The sequence below is a fragment of the Hyla sarda genome, chromosome 8 (assembly GCF_029499605.1).
Source record: "Hyla sarda isolate aHylSar1 chromosome 8, aHylSar1.hap1, whole genome shotgun sequence".
Classification (NCBI taxonomy): Eukaryota; Metazoa; Chordata; class Amphibia; order Anura; family Hylidae; genus Hyla; species Hyla sarda.
In genome coordinates, this window is record NC_079196.1 from 117166099 (window position 1) to 117182534 (window position 16436).

Genomic DNA, 16436 nt, shown 5'->3' on the forward strand with positions numbered 1-16436 from the left:
ACCAGCGGCACCACCATCGATTGTCAGGTCACCCGGATTCAGCAAATACCAGAGTCCAAAATGATGCAGGTTTATACTGTTAATTTTCAGTTTATCGTTACAGTTGGTGTTATTCCATGTCGGAAGGGACGCAGCTACGCCAGTGGGGTAACTAGAGACAGGCAGGCAGCTATGTGCAACAAAGGTAGGCGTGTTGTTTTCATATGCAGATCTGAAATATTGTCTTATATGCAAGAGGAGGAGTGATGGGGGTTCAGGCAAAAGCCAGGCTATGGATTGCATTGCTAAATGCTCCATCAGAGTGCAATGGTCGCCTGTCCTTTTTTTAAGTGATGATGTGGGTTTAGCCTGTGCTGTATGTATGTATGGGTGGCTGACTGCCACCCACCCAGAAAGTGTATGGGAGGCTGGTTGGCTGCCAGCCTTCCTTCCATTCCTATGAGTAATGTGAGTGCTCATGAAGGGGACATGGTTGGGTCCACCCCTTTCCCGGTTATCCCCTCTAGGCCTTTTGGCTTAGATCAAGTGTAAAAAAAGAAAGGATCTTGCGACAGATCGCATCCTGAGGCACGTTTTTTTTTGTGTGAATACTTGCACTTGGGTGACTTGTGAGCACATACTGATACATACGTTCCCTATCTGGGGACCATAAATTAAATGGATTTTTGAGAAAGGGAGCTGATTTGGAAGCTTGCTTCTGTCGCCCTATGCATTGACCCGATGTGGCAGTATCTTCGGGTAGTGAACAGTGCACCACCCCATTCCAGTGTTAAACAAGAAAGATTCTCATTTAATCCTCCGTGGGTGAGAATTTGAGTTTGAGAATTGGAGACCAAAATGATGAGTTGCACTGACTGGTTTATGAACGTCTATTCATTTAGCGTTTTAATGACCATGTTTGCACACTGATTGGTGTAAAAAAATAAAATAAAACTAAATAATAATAATCTAGCACACCTGTGCAGGTTTGACATGACATGACAGGTAGCTGTCTTGTGGGTGGTGCTGAATCCTGTTAAATGACATGAGGGTCTCATGCCTATACACAAGGGTGTGTCATTGCTGTTGCTTGACCATGCATTGGTTTCTGTGGTCAGTGAATGATAAAAACAAAATTTACCATCCATTGATGGATGGGAAATCCGCCATGAGGCATTTGTTTTTAGAAACTGCTGCTCACAACCAATGTTGCAATGGAGTGTCTCCATCTGCTGGTGGTATTGGAAAGGCATTAGTGCTATGACAGGGTCTGAAGAAGAAGAAGAAGAAGAAGAAGACGGAAAAAAATATATATAAAAAGAAAAAGAGAGAGAGAGAGAGAGACTGACTTAGTGAGCGAGTGAGTGAGAGAGTGAGAGTGAGTGAGAGTGAATGAGTGAGTGAGTGATTGAGTGAGTGAGTGAGTGAGTGAGAACAAATGAGTTAAAGCAAGTGAGTGAGAGAGATCGAATGAATGAAAGTCTGAATGACAGAAAGAAAAAAGGATGAAGAAAGAAGCATGAAGAAAAAAAAATGTATATGGAGTTGCTGACATGAGTGCAATCTACAAAGCCGTTGAGGCTGATCCTCATGGGAGGATTATTGCACCAGGACCCTTAGCACTTTTAAAATGCCATTCAATGCCACGGGCTAGATGTAAACTGCAGATGACCATGTTGTGGTAGTTACCATGGATACCCAAGTGATGTGTGAGCTAACACATAGGCCCAACAGATTCCAAGAAGGCCAGAATCACCAGCGGCATCACCATCGATTGTCAGGTCACCCGGATTCAGCAAATACCAGAGTCCAAAATGATGCAGGTTTATACTGTTAATTTTCAGTTTATCGTTACAGTTGGTGTTATTCCATGTCGGAAGCGACGCAGCTACAGCCAGTGGGGTAACTAGAGACAGGCAGGCAGCTATGTGCAACAAAGGTAGGCGTGTTGTTTTCATATGCAGATCTGAAATATTGTCTTATATGCAAGAGGAGGAGTGATGGGGGTTCAGGCAAAAGCCAGGCTATGGATTGCATTGCTAAATGCTCCATCAGAGTGCAATGGTCGCCTGTCCTTTTTTTAAGTGATGATGTGGGTTTAGCCTGTGCTGTATGTATGTATGGGTGGCTGACTGCCACCCACCCAGAAAGTGTATGGGAGGCTGGTTGGCTGCCAGCCTTCCTTCCATTCCTATGAGTAATGTGAGTGCTCATGAAGGGGACATGGTTGGGTCCACCCCTTTCCCGGTTATCCCCTCTAGGCCTTTTGGCTTAGATCAAGTGTAAAAAAAGAAAGGATCTTGCGACAGATCGCATCCTGAGGCACGTTTTTTTTTGTGTGAATACTTGCACTTGGGTGACTTGTGAGCACATACTGATACATACGTTCCCTATCTGGGGACCATAAATTAAATGGATTTTTGAGAAAGGGAGCTGATTTGGAAGCTTGCTTCTGTCGCCCTATGCATTGACCCGATGTGGCAGTATCTTCGGGTAGTGAACAGTGCACCACCCCATTCCAGTGTTAAACAAGAAAGATTCTCATTTAATCCTCCGTGGGTGAGAATTTGAGTTTGAGAATTGGAGACCAAAATGATGAGTTGCACTGACTGGTTTATGAACGTCTATTCATTTAGCGTTTTAATGACCATGTTTGCACACTGATTGGTGTAAAAAAATAAAATAAAACTAAATAATAATAATCTAGCACACCTGTGCAGGTTTGACATGACATGACAGGTAGCTGTCTTGTGGGTGGTGCTGAATCCTGTTAAATGACATGAGGGTCTCATGCCTATACACAAGGGTGTGTCATTGCTGTTGCTTGACCATGCATTGGTTTCTGTGGTCAGTGAATGATAAAAACAAAATTTACCATCCATTGATGGATGGGAAATCCGCCATGAGGCATTTGTTTTTAGAAACTGCTGCTCACAACCAATGTTGCAATGGAGTGTCTCCATCTGCTGGTGGTATTGGAAAGGCATTAGTGCTATGACAGGGTCTGAAGAAGAAGAAGAAGAAGAAGAAGAAGAAGACGGAAAAAAATATATATAAAAAGAAAAAGAGAGAGAGAGAGAGACTGACTTAGTGAGCGAGTGAGTGAGAGAGTGAGAGTGAGTGAGAGTGAATGAGTGAGTGAGTGATTGAGTGAGTGAGTGAGTGAGAACAAATGAGTTAAAGCAAGTGAGTGAGAGAGATCGAATGAATGAAAGTCTGAATGACAGAAAGAAAAAAGGATGAAGAAAGAAGCATGAAGAAAAAAAAATGTATATGGAGTTGCTGACATGAGTGCAATCTACAAAGCCGTTGAGGCTGATCCTCATGGGAGGATTATTGCACCAGGACCCTTAGCACTTTTAAAATGCCATTCAATGCCACGGGCTAGATGTAAACTGCAGATGACCATGTTGTGGTAGTTACCATGGATACCCAAGTGATGTGTGAGCTAACACATAGGCCCAACAGATTCCAAGAAGGCCAGAATCACCAGCGGCACCACCATCGATTGTCAGGTCACCCGGATTCAGCAAATACCAGAGTCCAAAATGATGCAGGTTTATACTGTTAATTTTCAGTTTATCGTTACAGTTGGTGTTATTCCATGTCGGAAGGGACGCAGCTACAGCCAGTGGGGTAACTAGAGACAGGCAGGCAGCTATGTGCAACAAAGGTAGGCGTGTTGTTTTCATATGCAGATCTGAAATATTGTCTTATATGCAAGAGGAGGAGTGATGGGGGTTCAGGCAAAAGCCAGGCTATGGATTGCATTGCTAAATGCTCCATCAGAGTGCAATGGTCGCCTGTCCTTTTTTTAAGTGATGATGTGGGTTTAGCCTGTGCTGTATGTATGTATGGGTGGCTGACTGCCACCCACCCAGAAAGTGTATGGGAGGCTGGTTGGCTGCCAGCCTTCCTTCCATTCCTATGAGTAATGTGAGTGCTCATGAAGGGGACATGGTTGGGTCCACCCCTTTCCCGGTTATCCCCTCTAGGCCTTTTGGCTTAGATCAAGTGTAAAAAAAGAAAGGATCTTGCGACAGATCGCATCCTGAGGCACGTTTTTTTTTGTGTGAATACTTGCACTTGGGTGACTTGTGAGCACATACTGATACATACGTTCCCTATCTGGGGACCATAAATTAAATGGATTTTTGAGAAAGGGAGCTGATTTGGAAGCTTGCTTCTGTCGCCCTATGCATTGACCCGATGTGGCAGTATCTTCGGGTAGTGAACAGTGCACCACCCCATTCCAGTGTTAAACAAGAAAGATTCTCATTTAATCCTCCGTGGGTGAGAATTTGAGTTTGAGAATTGGAGACCAAAATGATGAGTTGCACTGACTGGTTTATGAACGTCTATTCATTTAGCGTTTTAATGACCATGTTTGCACACTGATTGGTGTAAAAAAATAAAATAAAACTAAATAATAATAATCTAGCACACCTGTGCAGGTTTGACATGACATGACAGGTAGCTGTCTTGTGGGTGGTGCTGAATCCTGTTAAATGACATGAGGGTCTCATGCCTATACACAAGGGTGTGTCATTGCTGTTGCTTGACCATGCATTGGTTTCTGTGGTCAGTGAATGATAAAAACAAAATTTACCATCCATTGATGGATGGGAAATCCGCCATGAGGCATTTGTTTTTAGAAACTGCTGCTCACAACCAATGTTGCAATGGAGTGTCTCCATCTGCTGGTGGTATTGGAAAGGCATTAGTGCTATGACAGGGTCTGAAGAAGAAGAAGAAGAAGAAGAAGAAGAAGAAGAAGACGGAAAAAAATATATATAAAAAGAAAAAGAGAGAGAGAGAGAGAGACTGACTTAGTGAGCGAGTGAGTGAGAGAGTGAGAGTGAGTGAGAGTGAATGAGTGAGTGAGTGATTGAGTGAGTGAGTGAGTGAGTGAGAACAAATGAGTTAAAGCAAGTGAGTGAGAGAGATCGAATGAATGAAAGTCTGAATGACAGAAAGAAAAAAGGATGAAGAAAGAAGCATGAAGAAAAAAAAATGTATATGGAGTTGCTGACATGAGTGCAATCTACAAAGCCGTTGAGGCTGATCCTCATGGGAGGATTATTGCACCAGGACCCTTAGCACTTTTAAAATGCCATTCAATGCCACGGGCTAGATGTAAACTGCAGATGACCATGTTGTGGTAGTTACCATGGATACCCAAGTGATGTGTGAGCTAACACATAGGCCCAACAGATTCCAAGAAGGCCAGAATCACCAGCGGCACCACCATCGATTGTCAGGTCACCCGGATTCAGCAAATACCAGAGTCCAAAATGATGCAGGTTTATACTGTTAATTTTCAGTTTATCGTTACAGTTGGTGTTATTCCATGTCGGAAGGGACGCAGCTACAGCCAGTGGGGTAACTAGAGACAGGCAGGCAGCTATGTGCAACAAAGGTAGGCGTGTTGTTTTCATATGCAGATCTGAAATATTGTCTTATATGCAAGAGGAGGAGTGATGGGGGTTCAGGCAAAAGCCAGGCTATGGATTGCATTGCTAAATGCTCCATCAGAGTGCAATGGTCGCCTGTCCTTTTTTTAAGTGATGATGTGGGTTTAGCCTGTGCTGTATGTATGTATGGGTGGCTGACTGCCACCCACCCAGAAAGTGTATGGGAGGCTGGTTGGCTGCCAGCCTTCCTTCCATTCCTATGAGTAATGTGAGTGCTCATGAAGGGGACATGGTTGGGTCCACCCCTTTCCCGGTTATCCCCTCTAGGCCTTTTGGCTTAGATCAAGTGTAAAAAAAGAAAGGATCTTGCGACAGATCGCATCCTGAGGCACGTTTTTTTTTGTGTGAATACTTGCACTTGGGTGACTTGTGAGCACATACTGATACATACGTTCCCTATCTGGGGACCATAAATTAAATGGATTTTTGAGAAAGGGAGCTGATTTGGAAGCTTGCTTCTGTCGCCCTATGCATTGACCCGATGTGGCAGTATCTTCGGGTAGTGAACAGTGCACCACCCCATTCCAGTGTTAAACAAGAAAGATTCTCATTTAATCCTCCGTGGGTGAGAATTTGAGTTTGAGAATTGGAGACCAAAATGATGAGTTGCACTGACTGGTTTATGAACGTCTATTCATTTAGCGTTTTAATGACCATGTTTGCACACTGATTGGTGTAAAAAAATAAAATAAAACTAAATAATAATAATCTAGCACACCTGTGCAGGTTTGACATGACATGACAGGTAGCTGTCTTGTGGGTGGTGCTGAATCCTGTTAAATGACATGAGGGTCTCATGCCTATACACAAGGGTGTGTCATTGCTGTTGCTTGACCATGCATTGGTTTCTGTGGTCAGTGAATGATAAAAACAAAATTTACCATCCATTGATGGATGGGAAATCCGCCATGAGGCATTTGTTTTTAGAAACTGCTGCTCACAACCAATGTTGCAATGGAGTGTCTCCATCTGCTGGTGGTATTGGAAAGGAATTAGTGCTATGACAGGGTCTGAAGAAGAAGAAGAAGAAGAAGAAGAAGAAGACGGAAAAAAATATATATAAAAAGAAAAAGAGAGAGAGAGAGAGAGACTGACTTAGTGAGCGAGTGAGTGAGAGAGTGAGAGTGAGTGAGAGTGAATGAGTGAGTGAGTGATTGAGTGAGTGAGTGAGTGAGTGAGAACAAATGAGTTAAAGCAAGTGAGTGAGAGAGATCGAATGAATGAAAGTCTGAATGACAGAAAGAAAAAAGGATGAAGAAAGAAGCATGAAGAAAAAAAAATGTATATGGAGTTGCTGACATGAGTGCAATCTACAAAGCCGTTGAGGCTGATCCTCATGGGAGGATTATTGCACCAGGACCCTTAGCACTTTTAAAATGCCATTCAATGCCACGGGCTAGATGTAAACTGCAGATGACCATGTTGTGGTAGTTACCATGGATACCCAAGTGATGTGTGAGCTAACACATAGGCCCAACAGATTCCAAGAAGGCCAGAATCACCAGCGGCACCACCATCGATTGTCAGGTCACCCGGATTCAGCAAATACCAGAGTCCAAAATGATGCAGGTTTATACTGTTAATTTTCAGTTTATCGTTACAGTTGGTGTTATTCCATGTCGGAAGGGACGCAGCTACAGCCAGTGGGGTAACTAGAGACAGGCAGGCAGCTATGTGCAACAAAGGTAGGCGTGTTGTTTTCATATGCAGATCTGAAATATTGTCTTATATGCAAGAGGAGGAGTGATGGGGGTTCAGGCAAAAGCCAGGCTATGGATTGCATTGCTAAATGCTCCATCAGAGTGCAATGGTCACCTGTCCTTTTTTTAAGTGATGATGTGGGTTTAGCCTGTGCTGTATGTATGTATGGGTGGCTGACTGCCACCCACCCAGAAAGTGTATGGGAGGCTGGTTGGCTGCCAGCCTTCCTTCCATTCCTATGAGTAATGTGAGTGCTCATGAAGGGGACATGGTTGGGTCCACCCCTTTCCCGGTTATCCCCTCTAGGCCTTTTGGCTTAGATCAAGTGTAAAAAAAGAAAGGATCTTGCGACAGATCGCATCCTGAGGCACGTTTTTTTTTGTGTGAATACTTGCACTTGGGTGACTTGTGAGCACATACTGATACATACGTTCCCTATCTGGGGACCATAAATTAAATGGATTTTTGAGAAAGGGAGCTGATTTGGAAGCTTGCTTCTGTCGCCCTATGCATTGACCCGATGTGGCAGTATCTTCGGGTAGTGAACAGTGCACCACCCCATTCCAGTGTTAAACAAGAAAGATTCTCATTTAATCCTCCGTGGGTGAGAATTTGAGTTTGAGAATTGGAGACCAAAATGATGAGTTGCACTGACTGGTTTATGAACGTCTATTCATTTAGCGTTTTAATGACCATGTTTGCACACTGATTGGTGTAAAAAAATAAAATAAAACTAAATAATAATAATCTAGCACACCTGTGCAGGTTTGACATGACATGACAGGTAGCTGTCTTGTGGGTGGTGCTGAATCCTGTTAAATGACATGAGGGTCTCATGCCTATACACAAGGGTGTGTCATTGCTGTTGCTTGACCATGCATTGGTTTCTGTGGTCAGTGAATGATAAAAACAAAATTTACCATCCATTGATGGATGGGAAATCCGCCATGAGGCATTTGTTTTTAGAAACTGCTGCTCACAACCAATGTTGCAATGGAGTGTCTCCATCTGCTGGTGGTATTGGAAAGGCATTAGTGCTATGACAGGGTCTGAAGAAGAAGAAGAAGAAGAAGACGGAAAAAAATATATATAAAAAGAAAAAGAGAGAGAGAGAGAGAGACTGACTTAGTGAGCGAGTGAGTGAGAGAGTGAGAGTGAGTGAGAGTGAATGAGTGAGTGAGTGATTGAGTGAGTGAGTGAGTGAGAACAAATGAGTTAAAGCAAGTGAGTGAGAGAGATCGAATGAATGAAAGTCTGAATGACAGAAAGAAAAAAGGATGAAGAAAGAAGCATGAAGAAAAAAAAATGTATATGGAGTTGCTGACATGAGTGCAATCTACAAAGCCGTTGAGGCTGATCCTCATGGGAGGATTATTGCACCAGGACCCTTAGCACTTTTAAAATGCCATTCAATGCCACGGGCTAGATGTAAACTGCAGATGACCATGTTGTGGTAGTTACCATGGATACCCAAGTGATGTGTGAGCTAACACATAGGCCCAACAGATTCCAAGAAGGCCAGAATCACCAGCGGCACCACCATCGATTGTCAGGTCACCCGGATTCAGCAAATACCAGAGTCCAAAATGATGCAGGTTTATACTGTTAATTTTCAGTTTATCGTTACAGTTGGTGTTATTCCATGTCGGAAGGGACGCAGCTACAGCCAGTGGGGTAACTAGAGACAGGCAGGCAGCTATGTGCAACAAAGGTAGACGTGTTGTTTTCATATGCAGATCTGAAATATTGTCTTATATGCAAGAGGAGGAGTGATGGGGGTTCAGGCAAAAGCCAGGCTATGGATTGCATTGCTAAATGCTCCATCAGAGTGCAATGGTCGCCTGTCCTTTTTTTAAGTGATGATGTGGGTTTAGCCTGTGCTGTATGTATGTATGGGTGGCTGACTGCCACCCACCCAGAAAGTGTATGGGAGGCTGGTTGGCTGCCAGCCTTCCTTCCATTCCTATGAGTAATGTGAGTGCTCATGAAGGGGACATGGTTGGGTCCACCCCTTTCCTGGTTATCCCCTCTAGGCCTTTTGGCTTAGATCAAGTGTAAAAAAAGAAAGGATCTTGCGACAGATCGCATCCTGAGGCACGTTTTTTTTTTGTGTGAATACTTGCACTTGGGTGACTTGTGAGCACATACTGATACATACGTTCCCTATCTGGGGACCATAAATTAAATGGATTTTTGAGAAAGGGAGCTGATTTGGAAGCTTGCTTCTGTCGCCCTATGCATTGACCCGATGTGGCAGTATCTTCGGGTAGTGAACAGTGCACCACCCCATTCCAGTGTTAAACAAGAAAGATTCTCATTTAATCCTCCGTGGGTGAGAATTTGAGTTTGAGAATTGGAGACCAAAATGATGAGTTGCACTGACTGGTTTATGAACGTCTATTCATTTAGCGTTTTAATGACCATGTTTGCACACTGATTGGTGTAAAAAAATAAAATAAAACTAAATAATAATAATCTAGCACACCTGTGCAGGTTTGACATGACATGACAGGTAGCTGTCTTGTGGGTGGTGCTGAATCCTGTTAAATGACATGAGGGTCTCATGCCTATACACAAGGGTGTGTCATTGCTGTTGCTTGACCATGCATTGGTTTCTGTGGTCAGTGAATGATAAAAACAAAATTTACCATCCATTGATGGATGGGAAATCCGCCATGAGGCATTTGTTTTTAGAAACTGCTGCTCACAACCAATGTTGCAATGGAGTGTCTCCATCTGCTGGTGGTATTGGAAAGGCATTAGTGCTATGACAGGGTCTGAAGAAGAAGAAGAAGAAAAAGAAGACGAAAAGAAATATATATAAAAAGAAAAAGAGAGAGAGAGAGAGAGAGAGACTGACTTAGTGAGCGAGTGAGTGAGAGAGTGAGAGTGAGTGAGAGTGAATGAGTGAGTGAGTGATTGAATGAGTGAGTGAGTGAGTGAGTGAGAACAAATGAGTTAAAGCAAGTGAGTGAGAGAGATCGAATGAATGAAAGTCTGAATGACAGAAAGAAAAAAGGATGAAGAAAGAAGCATGAAGAAAAAAAAATGTATATGGAGTTGCTGACATGAGTGCAATCTACAAAGCCGTTGAGGCTGATCCTCATGGGAGGATTATTGCACCAGGACCCTTAGCACTTTTAAAATGCCATTCAATGCCACGGGCTAGATGTAAACTGCAGATGACCATGTTGTGGTAGTTACCATGGATACCCAAGTGATGTGTGAGCTAACACATAGGCCCAACAGATTCCAAGAAGGCCAGAATCACCAGCGGCACCACCATCGATGGTCAGGTCACCCGGATTCAGCAAATACCAGAGTCCAAAATGATGCAGGTTTATACTGTTAATTTTCAGTTTATCGTTACAGTTGGTGTTATTCCATGTCGGAAGGGACGCAGCTACAGCCAGTGGGGTAACTAGAGACAGGCAGGCAGCTATGTGCAACAAAGGTAGGCGTGTTGTTTTCATATGCAGATCTGAAATATTGTCTTATATGCAAGAGGAGGAGTGATGGGGGTTCAGGCAAAAGCCAGGCTATGGATTGCATTGCTAAATGCTCCATCAGAGTGCAATGGTCGCCTGTCCTTTTTTTAAGTGATGATGTGGGTTTAGCCTGTGCTGTATGTATGTATGGGTGGCTGACTGCCACCCACCCAGAAAGTGTATGGGAGGCTGGTTGGCTGCCAGCCTTCCTTCCATTCCTATGAGTAATGTGAGTGCTCATGAAGGGGACATGGTTGGGTCCACCCCTTTCCCGGTTATCCCCTCTAGGCCTTTTGGCTTAGATCAAGTGTAAAAAAAGAAAGGATCTTGCGACAGATCGCATCCTGAGGCACGTTTTTTTTTGTGTGAATACTTGCACTTGGGTGACTTGTGAGCACATACTGATACATACGTTCCCTATCTGGGGACCATAAATTAAATGGATTTTTGAGAAAGGGAGCTGATTTGGAAGCTTGCTTCTGTCGCCCTATGCATTGACCCGATGTGGCAGTATCTTCGGGTAGTGAACAGTGCACCACCCCATTCCAGTGTTAAACAAGAAAGATTCTCATTTAATCCTCCGTGGGTGAGAATTTGAGTTTGAGAATTGGAGACCAAAATGATGAGTTGCACTGACTGGTTTATGAACGTCTATTCATTTAGCGTTTTAATGACCATGTTTGCACACTGATTGGTGTAAAAAAATAAAATAAAACTAAATAATAATAATCTAGCACACCTGTGCAGGTTTGACATGACATGACAGGTAGCTGTCTTGTGGGTGGTGCTGAATCCTGTTAAATGACATGAGGGTCTCATGCCTATACACAAGGGTGTGTCATTGCTGTTGCTTGACCATGCATTGGTTTCTGTGGTCAGTGAATGATAAAAACAAAATTTACCATCCATTGATGGATGGGAAATCCGCCATGAGGCATTTGTTTTTAGAAACTGCTGCTCACAACCAATGTTGCAATGGAGTGTCTCCATCTGCTGGTGGTATTGGAAAGGCATTAGTGCTATGACAGGGTCTGAAGAAGAAGAAGAAGAAGAAGAAGAAGACGGAAAAAAATATATATAAAAAGAAAAAGAGAGAGAGAGAGAGAGACTGACTTAGTGAGCGAGTGAGTGAGAGAGTGAGAGTGAGTGAGAGTGAATGAGTGAGTGAGTGATTGAGTGAGTGAGTGAGTGAGTGAGTGAGAACAAATGAGTTAAAGCAAGTGAGTGAGAGAGATCGAATGAATGAAAGTCTGAATGACAGAAAGAAAAAAGGATGAAGAAAGAAGCATGAAGAAAAAAAAATGTATATGGAGTTGCTGACATGAGTGCAATCTACAAAGCCGTTGAGGCTGATCCTCATGGGAGGATTATTGCACCAGGACCCTTAGCACTTTTAAAATGCCATTCAATGCCACGGGCTAGATGTAAACTGCAGATGACCATGTTGTGGTAGTTACCATGGATACCCAAGTGATGTGTGAGCTAACACATAGGCCCAACAGATTCCAAGAAGGCCAGAATCACCAGCGGCACCACCATCGATTGTCAGGTCACCCGGATTCAGCAAATACCAGAGTCCAAAATGATGCAGGTTTATACTGTTAATTTTCAGTTTATCGTTACAGTTGGTGTTATTCCATGTCGGAAGCGACGCAGCTACAGCCAGTGGGGTAACTAGAGACAGGCAGGCAGCTATGTGCAACAAAGGTAGGCGTGTTGTTTTCATATGCAGATCTGAAATATTGTCTTATATGCAAGAGGAGGAGTGATGGGGGTTCAGGCAAAAGCCAGGCTATGGATTGCATTGCTAAATGCTCCATCAGAGTGCAATGGTCGCCTGTCCTTTTTTTAAGTGATGATGTGGGTTTAGCCTGTGCTGTATGTATGTATGGGTGGCTGACTGCCACCCACCCAGAAAGTGTATGGGAGGCTGGTTGGCTGCCAGCCTTCCTTCCATTCCTATGAGTAATGTGAGTGCTCATGAAGGGGACATGGTTGGGTCCACCCCTTTCCCGGTTATCCCCTCTAGGCCTTTTGGCTTAGATCAAGTGTAAAAAAAGAAAGGATCTTGCGACAGATCGCATCCTGAGGCACGTTTTTTTTTGTGTGAATACTTGCACTTGGGTGACTTGTGAGCACATACTGATACATACGTTCCCTATCTGGGGACCATAAATTAAATGGATTTTTGAGAAAGGGAGCTGATTTGGAAGCTTGCTTCTGTCGCCCTATGCATTGACCCGATGTGGCAGTATCTTCGGGTAGTGAACAGTGCACCACCCCATTCCAGTGTTAAACAAGAAAGATTCTCATTTAATCCTCCGTGGGTGAGAATTTGAGTTTGAGAATTGGAGACCAAAATGATGAGTTGCACTGACTGGTTTATGAACGTCTATTCATTTAGCGTTTTAATGACCATGTTTGCACACTGATTGGTGTAAAAAAATAAAATAAAACTAAATAATAATAATCTAGCACACCTGTGCAGGTTTGACATGACATGACAGGTAGCTGTCTTGTGGGTGGTGCTGAATCCTGTTAAATGACATGAGGGTCTCATGCCTATACACAAGGGTGTGTCATTGCTGTTGCTTGACCATGCATTGGTTTCTGTGGTCAGTGAATGATAAAAACAAAATTTACCATCCATTGATGGATGGGAAATCCGCCATGAGGCATTTGTTTTTAGAAACTGCTGCTCACAACCAATGTTGCAATGGAGTGTCTCCATCTGCTGGTGGTATTGGAAAGGCATTAGTGCTATGACAGGGTCTGAAGAAGAAGAAGAAGAAGACGGAAAAAAATATATATAAAAAGAAAAAGAGAGAGAGAGAGAGAGACTGACTTAGTGAGCGAGTGAGTGAGAGAGTGAGAGTGAGTGAGAGTGAATGAGTGAGTGAGTGATTGAGTGAGTGAGTGAGTGAGTGAGAACAAATGAGTTAAAGCAAGTGAGTGAGAGAGATCGAATGAATGAAAGTCTGAATGACAGAAAGAAAAAAGGATGAAGAAAGAAGCATGAAGAAAAAAAAATGTAGCTGACATGAGTGCAATCTACAAAGCCGTTGAGGCTGATCCTCATGGGAGGATTATTGCACCAGGACCCTTAGCACTTTTAAAATGCCATTCAATGCCACGGGCTAGATGTAAACTGCAGATGACCATGTTGTGGTAGTTACCATGGATACCCAAGTGATGTGTGAGCTAACACATAGGCCCAACAGATTCCAAGAAGGCCAGAATCACCAGCGGCACCACCATCGATTGTCAGGTCACCCGGATTCAGCAAATACCAGAGTCCAAAATGATGCAGGTTTATACTGTTAATTTTCAGTTTATCGTTACAGTTGGTGTTATTCCATGTCGGAAGGGACGCAGCTACAGCCAGTGGGGTAACTAGAGACAGGCAGGCAGCTATGTGCAACAAAGGTAGGCGTGTTGTTTTCATATGCAGATCTGAAATATTGTCTTATATGCAAGAGGAGGAGTGATGGGGGTTCAGGCAAAAGCCAGGCTATGGATTGCATTGCTAAATGCTCCATCAGAGTGCAATGGTCGCCTGTCCTTTTTTTAAGTGATGATGTGGGTTTAGCCTGTGCTGTATGTATGTATGGGTGGCTGACTGCCACCCACCCAGAAAGTGTATGGGAGGCTGGTTGGCTGCCAGCCTTCCTTCCATTCCTATGAGTAATGTGAGTGCTCATGAAGGGGACATGGTTGGGTCCACCCCTTTCCCGGTTATCCCCTCTAGGCCTTTTGGCTTAGATCAAGTGTAAAAAAAGAAAGGATCTTGCGACAGATCGCATCCTGAGGCACGTTTTTTTTTGTGTGAATACTTGCACTTGGGTGACTTGTGAGCACATACTGATACATACGTTCCCTATCTGGGGACCATAAATTAAATGGATTTTTGAGAAAGGGAGCTGATTTGGAAGCTTGCTTCTGTTGCCCTATGCATTGACCCGATGTGGCAGTATCTTCGGGTAGTGAACAGTGCACCACCCCATTCCAGTTTTAAACAAGAAAGATTCTCATTTAATCCTCCGTGGGTGAGAATTTGAGTTTGAGAATTGGAGACCAAAATGATGAGTTGCACTGACTGGTTTATGAACGTCTATTCATTTAGCGTTTTAATGACCATGTTTGCACACTGATTGGTGTAAAAAAATAAAATAAAACTAAATAATAATAATCTAGCACACCTGTGCAGGTTTGACATGACATGACAGGTAGCTGTCTTGTGGGTGGTGCTGAATCCTGTTAAATGACATGAGGGTCTCATGCCTATACACAAGGGTGTGTCATTGCTGTTGCTTGACCATGCATTGGTTTCTGTGGTCAGTGAATGATAAAAACAAAATTTACCATCCATTGATGGATGGGAAATCCGCCATGAGGCATTTGTTTTTAGAAACTGCTGCTCACAACCAATGTTGCAATGGAGTGTCTCCATCTGCTGGTGGTATTGGAAAGGCATTAGTGCTATGACAGGGTCTGAAGAAGAAGAAGAAGAAGAAGAAGACGGAAAAAAATATATATAAAAAGAAAAAGAGAGAGAGAGAGAGAGACTGACTTAGTGAGCGAGTGAGTGAGAGAGTGAGAGTGAGTGAGAGTGAATGAGTGAGTGAGTGATTGAGTGAGTGAGTGAGTGAGTGAGAACAAATGAGTTAAAGCAAGTGAGTGAGAGAGATCGAATGAATGAAAGTGTCTGAATGACAGAAAGAAAAAAGGATGAAGAAAGAAGCATGAAGAAAAAAAAATGTATATGGAGTTGCTGACATGAGTGCAATCTACAAAGCCGTTGAGGCTGATCCTCATGGGAGGATTATTGCACCAGGACCCTTAGCACTTTTAAAATGCCATTCAATGCCACGGGCTAGATGTAAACTGCAGATGACCATGTTGTGGTAGTTACAATGGATACCCAAGTGATGTGTGAGCTAACACATAGGCCCAACAGATTCCAAGAAGGCCAGAATCACCAGCGGCACCACCATCGATTGTCAGGTCACCCGGATTCAGCAAATACCAGAGTCCAAAATGATGCAGGTTTATACTGTTAATTTTCAGTTTATCGTTACAGTTGGTGTTATTCCATGTCGGAAGGGACGCAGCTACAGCCAGTGGGGTAACTAGAGACAGGCAGGCAGCTATGTGCAACAAAGGTAGGCGTGTTGTTTTCATATGCAGATCTGAAATATTGTCTTATATGCAAGAGGAGGAGTGATGGGGGTTCAGGCAAAAGCCAGGCTATGGATTGCATTGCTAAATGCTCCATCAGAGTGCAATGGTCGCCTGTCCTTTTTTTAAGTGATGATGTGGGTTTAGCCTGTGCTGTATGTATGTATGGGTGGCTGACTGCCACCCACCCAGAAAGTGTATGGGAGGCTGGTTGGCTGCCAGCCTTCCTTCCATTCCTATGAGTAATGTGAGTGCTCATGAAGGGGACATGGTTGGGTCCACCCCTTTCCCGGTTATCCCCTCTAGGCCTTTTGGCTTAGATCAAGTGTAAAAAAAGAAAGGATCTTGCGACAGATCGCATCCTGAGGCACGTTTTTTTTTGTGTGAATACTTGCACTTGGGTGACTTGTGAGCACATACTGATACATACGTTCCCTATCTGGGGACCATAAATTAAATGGATTTTTGAGAAAGGGAGCTGATTTGGAAGCTTGCTTCTGTCGCCCTATGCATTGACCCGATGTGGCAGTATCTTCGGGTAGTGAACAGTGCACCACCCCATTCCAGTGTTAAACAAGAAAGATTCTCATTTAATCCTCCGTGGGTGAGAATTTGA

The 16436-nt window shown here is 43.5% G+C and overlaps 10 pseudogenes; all 10 read left to right on the forward strand.

The window, feature by feature from the left end:
- Nucleotides 1-495: 495 nt before the first annotated feature.
- On the forward strand, nucleotides 496-759 carry LOC130287116 (U2 spliceosomal RNA; annotated as a pseudogene).
- Nucleotides 760-2229: 1470 nt separating this feature from the next.
- On the forward strand, nucleotides 2230-2493 carry LOC130287117 (U2 spliceosomal RNA; annotated as a pseudogene).
- Nucleotides 2494-3963: 1470 nt separating this feature from the next.
- LOC130287118 (U2 spliceosomal RNA) lies at nucleotides 3964-4227 on the forward strand (annotated as a pseudogene).
- Nucleotides 4228-5709: 1482 nt separating this feature from the next.
- LOC130287120 (U2 spliceosomal RNA) lies at nucleotides 5710-5973 on the forward strand (annotated as a pseudogene).
- Nucleotides 5974-7449: 1476 nt separating this feature from the next.
- On the forward strand, nucleotides 7450-7713 carry LOC130287121 (U2 spliceosomal RNA; annotated as a pseudogene).
- A 1463-nt stretch (nucleotides 7714-9176) lies between these two features.
- Nucleotides 9177-9441, forward strand: LOC130288091 (U2 spliceosomal RNA; annotated as a pseudogene).
- Nucleotides 9442-10919: 1478 nt separating this feature from the next.
- On the forward strand, nucleotides 10920-11183 carry LOC130287122 (U2 spliceosomal RNA; annotated as a pseudogene).
- A 1477-nt stretch (nucleotides 11184-12660) lies between these two features.
- Nucleotides 12661-12924, forward strand: LOC130287123 (U2 spliceosomal RNA; annotated as a pseudogene).
- Nucleotides 12925-14379: 1455 nt separating this feature from the next.
- Nucleotides 14380-14643, forward strand: LOC130289460 (U2 spliceosomal RNA; annotated as a pseudogene).
- Nucleotides 14644-16115: 1472 nt separating this feature from the next.
- Nucleotides 16116-16379, forward strand: LOC130287124 (U2 spliceosomal RNA; annotated as a pseudogene).
- Nucleotides 16380-16436: the final 57 nt, after the last annotated feature.